General features: G+C 42.7%; 1 protein-coding gene across 1 annotated transcript in view; it reads left to right on the top strand.

Moving 5' to 3' along the window:
- The first annotated feature begins 3338 nt into the window (after nucleotides 1-3338).
- The window catches only part of LOC116512880 (sodium-dependent phosphate transport protein 2B-like), a 37128-nt gene continuing 26657 nt past the window's right edge, over nucleotides 3339-13809 (top strand). Inside the window, exon 1 of the mRNA XM_032223551.1 lies at nucleotides 3339-3555. The gene's annotated coding sequence lies outside the window, so the exon portion shown is untranslated. The remainder of the gene's footprint in view (nucleotides 3556-13809) is intronic.

The raw sequence follows: 13809 nt of genomic DNA, 5'->3' as shown, positions 1-13809 counted from the left end.
GGTTGGTCAGATGCCTGGGAACATCTGGGAATGTGGCTTAGATAGATGTTCTTCTTTTGCGTGATATTCTATTTTAGTAAGTCTCCAAAGAAGCATTGTGGAATTCCAGTTATCCTATTCTGAGGAGCTCCCAATCAAAACTACTTTAGTTAGGGAAGAAAAAGAAATTTGCATTTTCCTTCTAACAATCCTGCTGCAATTTCGAAACCAACTGGGAAAGTCAGCTGCCCTTCAGAGCAAGGATCCCCAACCTTTCGGACCTCCGGGACCACTGAATTCATAATTTTAAATCCCGCGGATCACTAATATGATCTGCCTAATTATCCGGCTGGGTGGGTGTGGCTAAGTGGTCATGTGATTGGATGGGCGTGGCCAACTCAATGTCACTCACATCAAGGGGTACCTCGCCAGCCTCTACTCACCCCTTCCCTCCCAGCTACTCCTCGCCTGCCCGCCCGGGGGCTCCTTAGGGCCCCAACAGGAAGCCGTTGCTGGACCTAAGCAGTCCCCAGGAGAAAGAGTTGGCAAAACAGTTCAAATTGGATCTGAGCGAGAAGGAGGCTCAGCAGAAGCACCTCACTGAGGACTAGGGGCATAGGCTTTCCAAGCAGAAGGAAGACCTGGGGGAGTGCAAGGCCAGATGCCGGCGCCTGGAGGCTCAGTGGGCTGAGATGCTCAGCCAGTTCCAGGCCATGATAACAGTCCCACTGGAACGAGGCCCTCCAGCTCTTCGTCACCAGTGGTGCTTCCCTCCAGCTTTCACCCAAAGCCCCCCACCAGGAGGCCGAAGCAGACCCCAAGTCTACCCCCCTGTGACCCGCACAAAAAGACCCCGAAGGGGGAGACTCTCTGCAGCAACACAAGCGTCCATTGCACGTATCCATCCCGGGGGGCGTAGTTTGAGGACCCTGGATTTAGTGCCATATAAAAAAAGCAAATAATTTTTCTGCGGACTACCAGCTGGTGACCGCTGCTTCAGAGGCTCAACCGGAGTAGCTAAATTTTTCTTTCCTCAATTTATACCCACCATGTCGGCTTGTTATGAAGCTAGAAGGAAGCAAAATGTGTGTGACCATTTACCTGCGACCTGTGAGCTTGGGGGGGAGGGGAAGAAAATCTAAATAAATAAAGTTAATTACAATGTTGACAGTGCACATTTAATTCCATTAATCCAGCACCTGGCTGGCTGCGGAGTGGCAAACACACATTTGTTTATTTCCCTTTTTCACCTTTCCTGATTTGCAAACAGTTCTTTTAGTGACTGTTGAAAGTTACGACGCCACCGGAAAAAAGCATCCCGCCCCTGTTTTTCACACTTGCAAGCTCCATCATCGTCATGTGATAAAAAAATACGGACCCTTGGCCGCAGATTCATATTTATGACGGTCGCCACGTCACGCGACCCACCCACCCCCTTTTGCATCCTTCTGACAAGCAAAGTCGAATTCGAGCCGGATTCACTTAACAACCGCGATACTCATTCAACAACTGCACTGATTCACTTAACAACCGTGGTGAGAAAAAGTCGTAAAACGGGGCAAAACTCGCTTAAGAAACTTCTCGCTTAGCCACATCAATTTTCGGCTCAGTTTTGGTCGCAAGTTGAGGACCACCTGTAGAAAATCCAGATTTGGTCGCCAAGATATAAAACAGATGTTGAGACTTTGGAAAGGGTGCAGAGAAGAGCAACAGAGATGGTTAAGGATCTAAAACATATGAAGAGTTGCAGGAATTGGGTATGTCTTGTTGTGTCTGACCCATCACGACCCCATGGAGAATGTTCCTCCAGGCCTTCCTCTCCTCTCCCATCCTCTGGAGTCCATTGAAGCTCAGGCTGACTACTTCGGTGGCTCCATCCATCCACCTCCTTCTCTGCCGTCCCCTTCTTCTTCTTCTGCCCTCCATCGTTCCCAGCATGAGGCTCTTCTCCAGGGAGTCCTTCTTCCTTCTCATCAGGTGGCCAAAGTCTTTGAGTTTCCTCTTCAGGATCTGCCCTTCTAAAGAGCAGCCATGGTTGATCTCCTCTAGGACTGACCGGTTGGATGGCCTTGCAGTCCAAGGGACTCAGTGCAGGAGTCTTCTTCTCCAGCACCAGAGTTCAAAGGCCTCCATTCTTTGGCTTCCTTCCTTCTCCTTAGGTGGCCAAAGTCTTTGAGTTCCCTCTTCAGGATCTGGCCTTCTAAAGAGCCGTCACAGTTGATTTCCTCTAGGACTGGCTTGTTTGTTCTAAGGTATGTCTAGTTTAATGAAAAGAAGGACAAGGGGGGTGACATGTCAGCAGTTGACAATATTTGAGGGACTGCCACAAAGAAGAGAGGGTGAGCCTATTCTCCAAAGCACCTGAAGGCAGGACAAGAAACAATGGGTGGAAACTAACCAAGGAGAGAAGCAACTTAGAACTAAGGAGAAACTTCCTAACAGTGAGGACAATTAACCAGTGGAAGAAGAAGTTGTGGGTGGAGGTCAGTGGTGGGATTCAAATAATTTAACAACCGGTTCTCTGGCCTAATGATTTCTTCCAACAACCAGTTCACCAAACTGCTCAGAAAGTTAACAACCGGTTCTCCCGAAGTGGTGCGAACCGGCTGAATCCCACCACTGGTGGAGGTGGAGGTTTTTTAAGAAGATACTGGACAATCATTTGTCTGAAATGGTGCTCGAGCAGAGGGTTGGACTAGAAGACCTGCAAGGCCCCTTCCAACTCGGTTACTCTCTTAAAAGTTGAGCTCCTCCTTATCTCCCAACACATCATTATGTCATAATTATAAGACGCGTCGGGCCATTCTCAGGAGGCATCCACGCCTTTTCCAACAGGCTTCCTGACCTGCTCCCTTACTGGTTCCGTCCACTCTTCGTTTTGTCCCCCCACTTCCCTCAAAAAAGGCGCAGATACCCCTCCCCAAAAAGTCAACGGGATTTCTAACAAGGTGGCTGAGAAAAAGTTATCTGCTCTTGCCAAATGATTAAACAGGGCTGTCCCATTATTTCCAAAAGGCTTCTTAAGCTAATGAGCTTTAATATCTATGTGCGGTTCGGCTAATCTTTTCCTTTCTTTGGCAACAGATCCGCGGGAAGATAAGCCCTCTCCGGAAATATTACTTTTCTCTCTCGTCCGGGGGGGGGGGGGGGGGGGTGGGGGGGGAAGGCAAGCCCTATTTTAACACCCTGCTTTGTTTTGTCCCGAATGAGCCGGAGAGGTATAATAAACAGGCTGGCCAATTAAAAGAAGTCACCGCTAAATGATTATAATACTCAGGCATGTTTTGGCAGCCGAATGACCAAAAGGGTGGACGAAGGTGGCTCTTTTAAAATTAGTCTTCACGCCAGCTAGCTTTTCACGGGGGTGGAAAAAGAAAGGAAGGAAGGAAAGGAGAAAAAAAGAGAGAGAAGCTAAGGGATTATTAAACTGCAGGTAGGCTGTGCCTTGACAGCTATTTAGGAATGTGAGCCGGCGAAAAGCAGACTTTGCCCAATACCTGTTGTCTATATATATATATATATTGTAGCTCCAGCAGGAGACCTGTTGGAAACCTTCATTGGACACGGAAGGAACAGGTGAGTAATCGGAGCTGTAGTTTTCTGTTCCCTTCCAGCTTTGGTGGAGACAATACAGTGTTTTCTTGCCAAGGTTCTCTTGCTTTCATCTGCCGGATCTTCGCTGCGGGTCTTATGAATCGAATTGAACAAATACCAAAAAAGGAGGAAAAAAAAGGCAAAGAAAGAAAGAAATGTTGTTTGTGAGATCCAGATTGGCAGACTTTGAATCGGAGCTCAAAGTGGCATTTATCGTGCCTGGAATGCTTGATTGCTCCGGGATGGAAGGGGGAAAGTTTTCTTATTAATGAAAGAGTCGTTGAATCAAAAAAACTAAAATAAAAAATTGAAGGTGATAGGGGGTTGTTTTTCATTGTGGAGAAGTCAAGATGGGATGTAGGGTCTAATTCACTGGAAATCCTTTCCTTCCGTTAATGGGATTCTCGGTTTTTTTGTAGGTTTTTTTCACTTTTCAGGCTATTCTAAAACATCTCAATAATTAGATTTTTTTTTCACTTTTCAGGCTATTCTAAAACATCTCAATAATTAGATTTTTTTCACTTTTCAGGCTATTCTAAAACATCTAAATAATTAGATATTTGTTCACTTTTCAGGCTATTCTTAAATATCTAAATAATTAGATTTTTTCACTTTTCAGGCTATTCTAAAACATCTCAATAATTAGATTTTTTTTCACTTTTCAGGCTATTCTAAAACATCTCAATAATTAGATTTTTTTTTTCACTTTTCAGGCTATTCTAAAACATCTCAATAATTAGATTTTTTTTTCACTTTTCAGGCTATTCTAAAACATCTCAATAATTAGATTTTTTTTCACTTTTCAGGCTATTCTAAAACATCTAAATAATTAGATATTTGTTCACTTTTCAGGCTATTCTTAAATATCTAAATAATTAGATTTTTTCACTTTTCAGGCTATTCTAAAACATCTCAATAATTAGATATTTTTTTCACTTTTCAGGCTATTCTTAAATATCTCAATATTTAAGATATTTTTCAATTTTCAGGCTATTCTAAAATATCTAAACAATTAGATGTTTTAAAATATCTATTTAAAAATAGGGGGGGGAGCGATAATTTGCTTTTGATGTGGTGAGTTAAAGTGTTTAATTGGAAAAAGTTTATCAATAGGAAAAAGTCCAGTGAAACTCAAACTCCCAACCTCGCACCCACACCAAAACGATTCGATGACATCTAACGCTTTCCTGGATTTGGATCTTGTTGGAATTATTTATTTAGATTTGAGTGCGCTATGTTATTTTCATTTTATTTTATTTAGAGCAGTTTTGAGGTTGAGAAGGGCAGGACAGAATCGTAACAATTGTTGGCAAGATGCTCCCTTCTGAATGCATCCGTCTTAGGAAGGATGGGTAGTGCTTTGAATTTAATGAATAGCTTCTTTGATGCAATCACAAAACTTGGAGATTACTCATGCCCAGTGTCATCCTTCTCTCTCTCACACGCACACACACACTCTCTCTCTCTTTCTCGTTTGGCTTCTGGTGACATGTGCATGTGATCGGTGCACAGATCCTGACAGGGAGGGGTGTCCCAGGAGCAGGAAAAACTCGCCTTTGTAATTTTCGGCTGCTCCAAGCTCTTCTTTAAAATCATCGCTTGTTCCATCATGCAAAACAGTCTTGTCACCGATGATTTCATTCGAAAGTCCCCGGGGTGGCGGGTGGGAAGCAGGGGGGCAGGGGGGGGGAAAAGAAAATCATAATTAACGAGGAAGAACTAATTGGGCAAGCTGGAACTATTTGACTGAACTTCTATGTGAAGTTTTTTTTAACCTGGTTGCATCTGTGGCTGCGCGTAAGCCAGGGTTACGTTTGGAAGGATCAAACAATTTGTAATTGTGTTAACCACGGTGCAGCCTCCTAGGAACTGTGTGTGCCTAGCGTTGTTTTCATTTCGCTTTTGTGTGTTTGCCAGTTTTTGTGAATTGTGTATTTTGTTTTCAAAACAAAGTTGAAGCCAAGGGTAGACTGGTTTTTAAATTGAGGAGATGGGCAGGAATGTTTGTGTTCCTCTGTATGTCACTGAATCTTTGCCAGCCAGCCTGAAATTAGCCTTCCCTGCAGAGTTCTGACATTTAATTGAATAGAAAATGCTTCATGGAGGGAATAGGATCTTTTTCCCCAAGGGAAGTTGAGAATTATTCTTGAAGATGATTAGAATTTAGAATAACAGAGTTGGAAGGGACCTTGAAGGTCATCTAGTCCAACCCCCTGCTTAGGCAGGATACCCTACACCACTTCAGACAAATGGTGTCCAACATCATCTTAAACACGTCCAGTGTTGGATCACTCACAACTTCTGGTGGCAAGTTGTTCCACTGATTAATTGTTCTAACTGTCAGGAAATTTCTCCTCAGTTCTGAGTTGCTTCTCTCCTTGATTAGTTTCCACCCATTGCTTCTTGTCCTGCCCTCAGGTGCTTTGGAGAATAGCTTGACTCCCTCTTCTTTGGGGCAGCCCCTGAGATATTGATAGACTGCTGTCATGTCACCCCTGGTCCTTCTTTCTCTTAAACTAGACATACCCAGTTCCTGCAACCGTTCTTCATATGTTTTAGCCTCCAGTCCCCTAATCCTCTTTGTTGCTCTTCTCTGCTCTCTTTCTAGAGTCTCAACCTCTTTTTTACATCATGCAATCAAAACTGGATTGTTGGGGATGTTCTCACCAGCATAAAATATAAAATAGGCAATCCAAAATGCAATAATTTTGTATTGGTAATGCAAGCTCTTTAATTGCCTCCAATATGTTTATAGCAAAATGCTTATAATCCACAACTACATCTGTGAATTAATGCTAAAAGAGGACTAAATTCTGCATCTTATTGTCTATTTGACAATATAAATAACGACAAACATAAAATTGAGAAGAGAGGCACGAATGAACTGAGAAATCATCTTGAGATCTATCAGTTGAACTAAGGTCACGAAAATTAATTTGGCCCTTATCCATAATATTGACCTTGGAACGGCATCTAATCTATCTGAAATCATAACTGTTACTTTATAATGTCTAAATAATAAGAGCAAAATACGAACATGGCTGGCTTCTAGTCCCATTCACATGCACTACACATAAATTCCTGTTTTATTTCATATGCTGACACCTAGGATTTAGCTACATTATAAATAATGGACAAGCCACCATTCAAATGTAATGCATGGGGATGAAACTGTTTTACCAGTAATGGATAAATAGGTGAGATGAATTCTGCAGAGATTCTTAGTCAAAGGTGCTTTTTCAAAAGGCCCCTCGACTGTGTTTTTCCTTTCGCTTCTCATCCAAGATGCTTCTTCAGTTCTGACTGAGTGGTGGGGAGATGGAAGGATTGATGCTCCTTGCAGACAGCTGGTCATTTGCCTCCTTTTTAGAGAGCCATTGAGGCCACTTGGAGGTTTATATGGGTCCTCAGAGTCACCTGAGTGGTGCAAATGGATGTGGAGCCTTCTTAGATCTGCTGAAAGGATCTGTGTTGTAGCCAGGAGATACACAATGTCGTATCCCTCCTCCTCTGTTGAGAGGGGGCTGTTCAGTTTCGACGTAGATGGCTTTTTTTGACAACACCGATAAACCTCCAAGTGGCCTCAACGGCTCTCTAAAAAGCATGCAAATGACCAGCTGTCTGCAAGGAGTATAAATCCTCCCATCCTCCAGCATTCAGTCCGAACTGAAGAAGCTTCTTGGATGAGAAGCGAAATGTCTCCAAGTTTTCCCAGTTGACTCTTGAGGACGAGCGAGCTTCAGTACTGTAGTACAATATGCCATGAAGAAGGACATGTTCACATGCCACCATCACAGCACATGCTCACCTGTGCCAAAGTAAAAGAATTTTTTATATTGAGGAAACTTCAAACTGGGTTAGGCAGGAAACAGATGCCACTCCATGTTTGAAACTTGAGTTGCGGTTGTTAACCAGATCGGATTGGATTGGTTATCATAGGAATGTTAACCTGAGCTTTATAAACTGAGGCATGCTTTTCAGTTTATAAAGTTAATTCTTGGTCTATGCGGTGGCTCAGTGGCGAAGATGCTGAGCTTGTCGATCAGAAAGGTCAGCAGTTCGGCGGTTCGAATCCCTAACGCCGCGTAACGGAGCGAGCTCCCATGACTTGTCCCAGCTTTTGCCAACCTAGCAGTTCGAAAGCACGTAAAAAATGCAAGTAGAAAAATAGGGAACACCTTTGGTGGGAAGGGAACAGCGTTCCATGCGCCTTCGGTGTTGAGTTATGCCGGCCACATGACCACAGACACATCTTCGGACAGCGCTGGCTCTTCGGCTTTGAAACAGAGAGGAGCACTGCCCCCTAGAGTCAGGAACGACTAGCACATATGTGCGAGGGGAACCTTTACCCTTAGTTGCAGAAAGATAGATGTTGTTCATGCCGAATATTACTTACTCCTTTCTTTTAATATTTATCCTGCTTTCCTTTGGAAGAACCAGTGGCGAACGATAGAATAAATGAAAACAAACAGCATGAAATAATCAGGACATAGTGACGCTGAGAACAGAGTAATGTAAAACTGTTAGCTGAGTAACGCAGTTTGCACTCTGCCCCTAGGAGAGCGAATGAGCTTTATGGCACTCAATTAGTGCTCAAGATAATATGTCTCATGAAAGTTAAGGAGAGAGAGAGAAAAACACAGCCCTATCTTCCACTTTCGAAAAGCCAGTTAAAGTCCATCGCTTGACTCCGTGGGGAAGCCATGAAAATGGTCCTGATGGATTTTGTTGGGAAGATATTCCGAAGGTCATGAGATCATCTCGGTACTGCGCTAGTGAGGCCACACTTGGAGTACGACTTACAACAGTTTCATTTAGCGTCCGTTCCACGTTACAGCAGCGTAAAAAATGTGACTTACAGCGGTTAGGACCTTTGCAACATCCCCATCATCATTAGGTGATCAACATTCGGATGTGTTGTGACCTGCCAGCTGCCAGCACAGCTGGCAGAAGATTCAGACAGTGAGGAGGTTGGGGAGGAAGATGGGCCAGTCCTGGGAGTCTGGGGAAGGCTCTGATGAGGGCTCTGTGTCGGAGGCAGAGAGGGGGCCAGGGCCGTCCGACAGTTATCAGCTGCCTTCAGAATCAGACATCAGTGAGGCAGAAGAACAGCTGGAGCCTGTTCCCAGTGTGCGCATGCGCAGAGTTGCCAGATGAAGGAAACAGCTAAAGAACAGGGGTCGACTTGGGAGGAAGGCCACAGGTGGATGATGAACGGCCCCTCCCAGAGGAAACAAAAGAGGAGCGAAAGGGGAGTGGAGTTTGCAGGAGACAATTATTTCGTTTCATTGGTTCGTGACTCTCTGAGACTCCTTGCCTAGTTTTGCAGATCTCAGGCTGGCAGCTCTCCAAGCCAGATAAGGTCTATTACTGTAAATCCTCCCAAGCCAGATAAGGTCTGTGACTGTAAATCCTCCCAAGCCAGATAAGGTCTGTGACTGTAAATCCTCCCTTGAAAGACTTTGCTGGATGTGAATGAGCAGAATTCACAGTCAATTAATAAAAGGGTTTTTTGTCAGGACCAGGAGTTTGCTTCATGCTCTTGGGAAGCCTTGGTCAGAACAGGATGCTTAGCAATTGGTTCGTACTTACGACCGTTGCTGAGTCCCAAGGTCCTGCGATTCCCTTTAGCGACCTTCTGACAAGTCACATCAATGTCATCTGGATTGTTAACTTATCAACCGCAGTGATTTACTTAACAACTGAGGTGAGAAGATTGGAAAATGGGGCAAAACTGACTTAACAAATGTCTCACTTAACAGCCAAGCTTTTGGGCTCAATTGTGGTAGAACAATTCCAGGAAATAGCTGAAATACATTTTTTAACCAGTTGTCTCTAACGTCCAAGTAGATCCATTTCATGCACATAATCCACATCAAGGGTGTTATTATAGTTGAGTCTACCGGCCAGGGTTTCGCAACCTTGGCAGTTTTAAGATCTCTGGACTTCAACTCCCAGAATTCTTGGCTGGGAAATTCTTGGAATTGAAATCTCAAAGTTGCCAAGATTGAGAAATCCTGGCCAATAGGTTACCAAAACAACGAGTCTTGTTCAGCCAGAAAGCCTCTTTACTGGAGATAAAAAGGGGATTGGTTATGAGTTGCTGGGAGCTCTTTACATATTAATATTTTGATGGATGGATGGATGGATGGATGGATGGACAGACAAGATAGATGATAGATAGATAGATAGATAGATAGATAGATAGATAGATAGATAGATAGATAGATGATAGATAGATAGATGATAGATATAACAGACAGGCAGATAGATAGATTAGATAACTACAAGATAGATGATAGATAGATAGATGATAGATAGATAGATAGATAGATAGATAGATAGATAGATAGATGATAGATGGATAGATAGATAGATGATAGATAGATAGATAGATAGATAGATGATAGATAGATAGATAGATGATAGATGATAGATAGATAGATAGATAGATAGATAGATAGATAGATGATAGATAGATAGATAGATAGATAGATAGATAGATAGATAGATAGATTAGATAACTACAAGATAGATGATAGATAGATGATAGATAGATAGATAGATAGATAGATAGATGATAGATAGATAGATGATAGATAGATAGATAGATAGATAGATAGATAGATAGATAGATAGATGATAGATAGATGATAGATAGATAGATAGATAGATAGATAGATAGATGATAGATAGATAGATAGATAGATGATAGATAGATAGATAGATGATAGATAGATAGATAGATGATAGATAGATAGATAGATAGATAGATAGATAGATGATAGATAGATAGATAGATGATAGATAGATAGATAGATGATAGATAGATAGATAGATAGATAGATAGATAGATAGATAGATAGATGATAGATGATAGATAGATAGATAGATAGATAGATAGATAGATGATAGATAGATAGATAGATAGATAGATGATAGATAGATAGATGATAGATAGATAGATAGATAGATAGATGATAGATAGATAGATAGATAGATAGATAGATAGATAGATGATAGATAGATAGATAGATAGATAGATAGATAGATAGATGATAGATAGATAGATGATAGATAGATAGATAGATAGATAGATGATAGATAGATGATAGATAGATAGATGATAGATAGATAGATAGATAGATAGATAGATAGATAGATAGATAGATAGATAGATAGATAGACAGACAGACAGACAGACAGACAGACAGACAGACAGACAGACATAGACATGAGAGTGGGGATACTTTCTGCAAGTACCAACTTTAGGTGACAATGTGCGAGTAAAGAAACACAACTACTCTTCGATTTACAGCAATTCATTTAGAGACTGTCCAAAGTTACAACTACCGGTTGCCTAAATCGGCACTGATAACACAATAATGTTCAAATGGAGCTGCCCCGGCCCTCTGGAACGATCTACCCCCTGAGATCCGGACCCTCCCCACTCTCTCGGCCTTCCAAAAGTCTGTTAAAACCTGGCTGTTCCGGCAGGCCTGCTGATCCTTGATTGGACTTCAGCCCCATTAAAATCGAGTGTATGTTGTGTCTCTTTTAATTTCTTTCTCTCTTGCATTTTAAACTCTTTTTAATATTTTTAAACTGTTTTTTATGTGTGAGCCGCCCGGAGTCCTCCGGGATTGGGCGGCATACAAATCTATTAAAATTGACAAATTGACAAAGACCCGGCGTCTCTTTTGAGAAAACTAGACACCCGTGTGTATCTACAGAGGCGGTTTAAGAAGTCAAGATGGGACGGGAACAGTGAAGTGGAAGAGCTATCCGTATTTTATATGCAACCCATTCCCATGATTATGGTTGGAGTGTATTTTTGTGCAACAACTACAGTAGTATTCAGCCAGTAGGTGGCAGTGTTTACAAGTTTGGCTCTATTGTATTTATTCTATGCTCTTTTGTTCCAAGTAGAGTTTCCTGTTTCCTGTTACAGTTAAAACAGTTAAGCAGTAAAGTACATGGTGACTGTTGCTTTGTTTGATCTGTAATGCGCTGTATATGTACACAAACATATATATGTGTTCTTTTTAAATTTGTTTTATAACACAAATATAACAAAGGCAACAGTAAAAATATTGGGTTTCTGTCGTGATGGACTCTTGTGACGAGCCGATTGACAGATGATGGAAGCAGTTAGCTTCCTCCCATAATTGGGGCTTACCAGGGGTTGTGACACTAAATATAAAAACACACACACACACACACACACACACACACACACACACACACACACACACACACATATATATATATATATATATATATATATATATATATATATATATATATTGAACAGTTACCATCTTGCCTTTTTGACATGCAGAGATACTCCTGTTAGGGCAGCTTGTCCCAAACAGGGCTAAAAATGCAATGACTCAAATCCTGATCTTAATGCTTGAATTGCTTTAGAGAGCTTAGTATCATCTCAAATGTTTTAAGCTTTGAAGACTCCCAACAGTTTAATGGATGAGTTCCCCCTCCCCAAATGAGCATAAATAAATAAATAAATAAATAAATAAATCCAAATAATAATAATAATAATAATTTATTTATTTATTTATTTGTCTTGTATGCCGCCCACTCCCGGAGGACTCCGGGCGGCTCACAAAAGACAAGGGAAAGGGGGGAATGAGACAAAGACAACATATTAAAAACAAAACCAACATTCACAATTTCTGTGGAGGTAAATGCTTCTCAGCTCCCCCCAGCCTGCTGGAACAGCCAGGACTTGGTGGCTTTGCGGAAGGCTGGGAGGGTAGTAAGGATCCGGATTTCAACAGGGAGCTCGTTCCAGAGGGCCGGAGCTGCAACAGAGAAGGCTCTCCCCCGGGGAGTCGCCAGCTGACATTGGCTGGTAGATGGAATCCGGAGGAGACCTAACCTGTGAGATCTGATCGGTCTGAGAGAGGTAATCGGCAGGAGGCGGTCTCTCAGGTACCCAGGTCCGATGCCATGTAGGGCTTTATAGGTAGCGACCAGCACATAAATAATACAGAATGGTGTAATATGATTGGAACATTTAATATTCATTTTGTACCAGTTTGCAATTTTGCAGTTTCCAAAACATTTCCAGAGGCAGCTTACTCTTGAGTGCATTACAGTAACTTAATCCAGGCAAAACCCGAATTTGGGGTCAACATAGAGGTATAGCAGTAGCCTCAGCTGGTAAAAAGATCCTGCCAACTAATCCTGGTTGTATTTCCAAGGTAGGAGGGGCGAATTCAACAAGGGTTCCACATTGTGCAACTGATCTTTTAATGGGGCCAGGGGTTAAACTATATATAGAAGCTTCCTTCTTGCCTAACTCCAGTCCAACCAGCCTTAGACCATTTTCAACAAATGGTTGTCCAATATTTTCTTGAAAACCTCCGGTGTTGGAGCACCTACAACTTCTGAAGGCAACTTCTGTTCTCCTGGATTAATTGTCCTCACTGTCAGGAAGTTTCTCCTTAGTTCTCGGTTGCCCATCAGTCTCCGAATGCGCTTCAAGGTGCTGGTCGTTACCTTTAAAGCCCTACATGGCTTAGGACCTGGATACCTTGTAAGAGCCAAGGTGGCGCAGTGGTTAAATGCAGCACTGCAGGCTACTGCTAGATCAGCAGGTCAGCGGTTCAAATCTCACTGGCTCAGGGTTGACTCAGCCTTCCATCCTTCCGAGGTGGGTAAAATGAGGACCCAGATTGTTGGGGGCAATTTGCTGACTCTCTGTAAACCGCTTAGAGAGGCCTGAAAGGCCTATGAAGCGGTATATAAGTCTACTGCTATTGCTATTGCTATATTGCTACCTACGGGACCACCTCCTGCCACATACCTCCCAACGACCTATAAGATCCCACAGATTGGGCCTCCTTCGGGTACCGTCGACCGGGCAATGCCGGTTGGCGACTACTCGGGGGAGGTCTTCTCTGTAGCTGCTCCAGCCCTGTGGAATGATCTCCCCGCAGAGATCCGGACCCTTCCCACTCTCTCGGCTTTCCGTAAGGCCACTAAAATCTGGCTGTTCCGGCAGACCTGGGGCTGTTGACCCCAAAATATGGTCCAGCCCCACTTGGAATGGAGTGCATGGTGTGTTTTTTAAATCTATCTCTTCTTTCTTTCTATTCTTTTGATTTGTATTGTTAGCCGCCCGGAGTCCTCCAGGATTGGGCAGCATACAAGTGTTATTAAACTTTGAAACTTTGAAACTTTTGCTTCTCTCCTTGATGAGTTTCCAAATTA

This window comes from Thamnophis elegans, chromosome 9, assembly GCF_009769535.1.
Source record: "Thamnophis elegans isolate rThaEle1 chromosome 9, rThaEle1.pri, whole genome shotgun sequence".
NCBI lineage: Eukaryota > Metazoa > Chordata > Lepidosauria > Squamata > Colubridae > Thamnophis > Thamnophis elegans.
The sequence above is the reverse complement of the archived record's forward strand: the minus strand, read 5'-3'. Positions and strand labels throughout refer to the sequence as shown.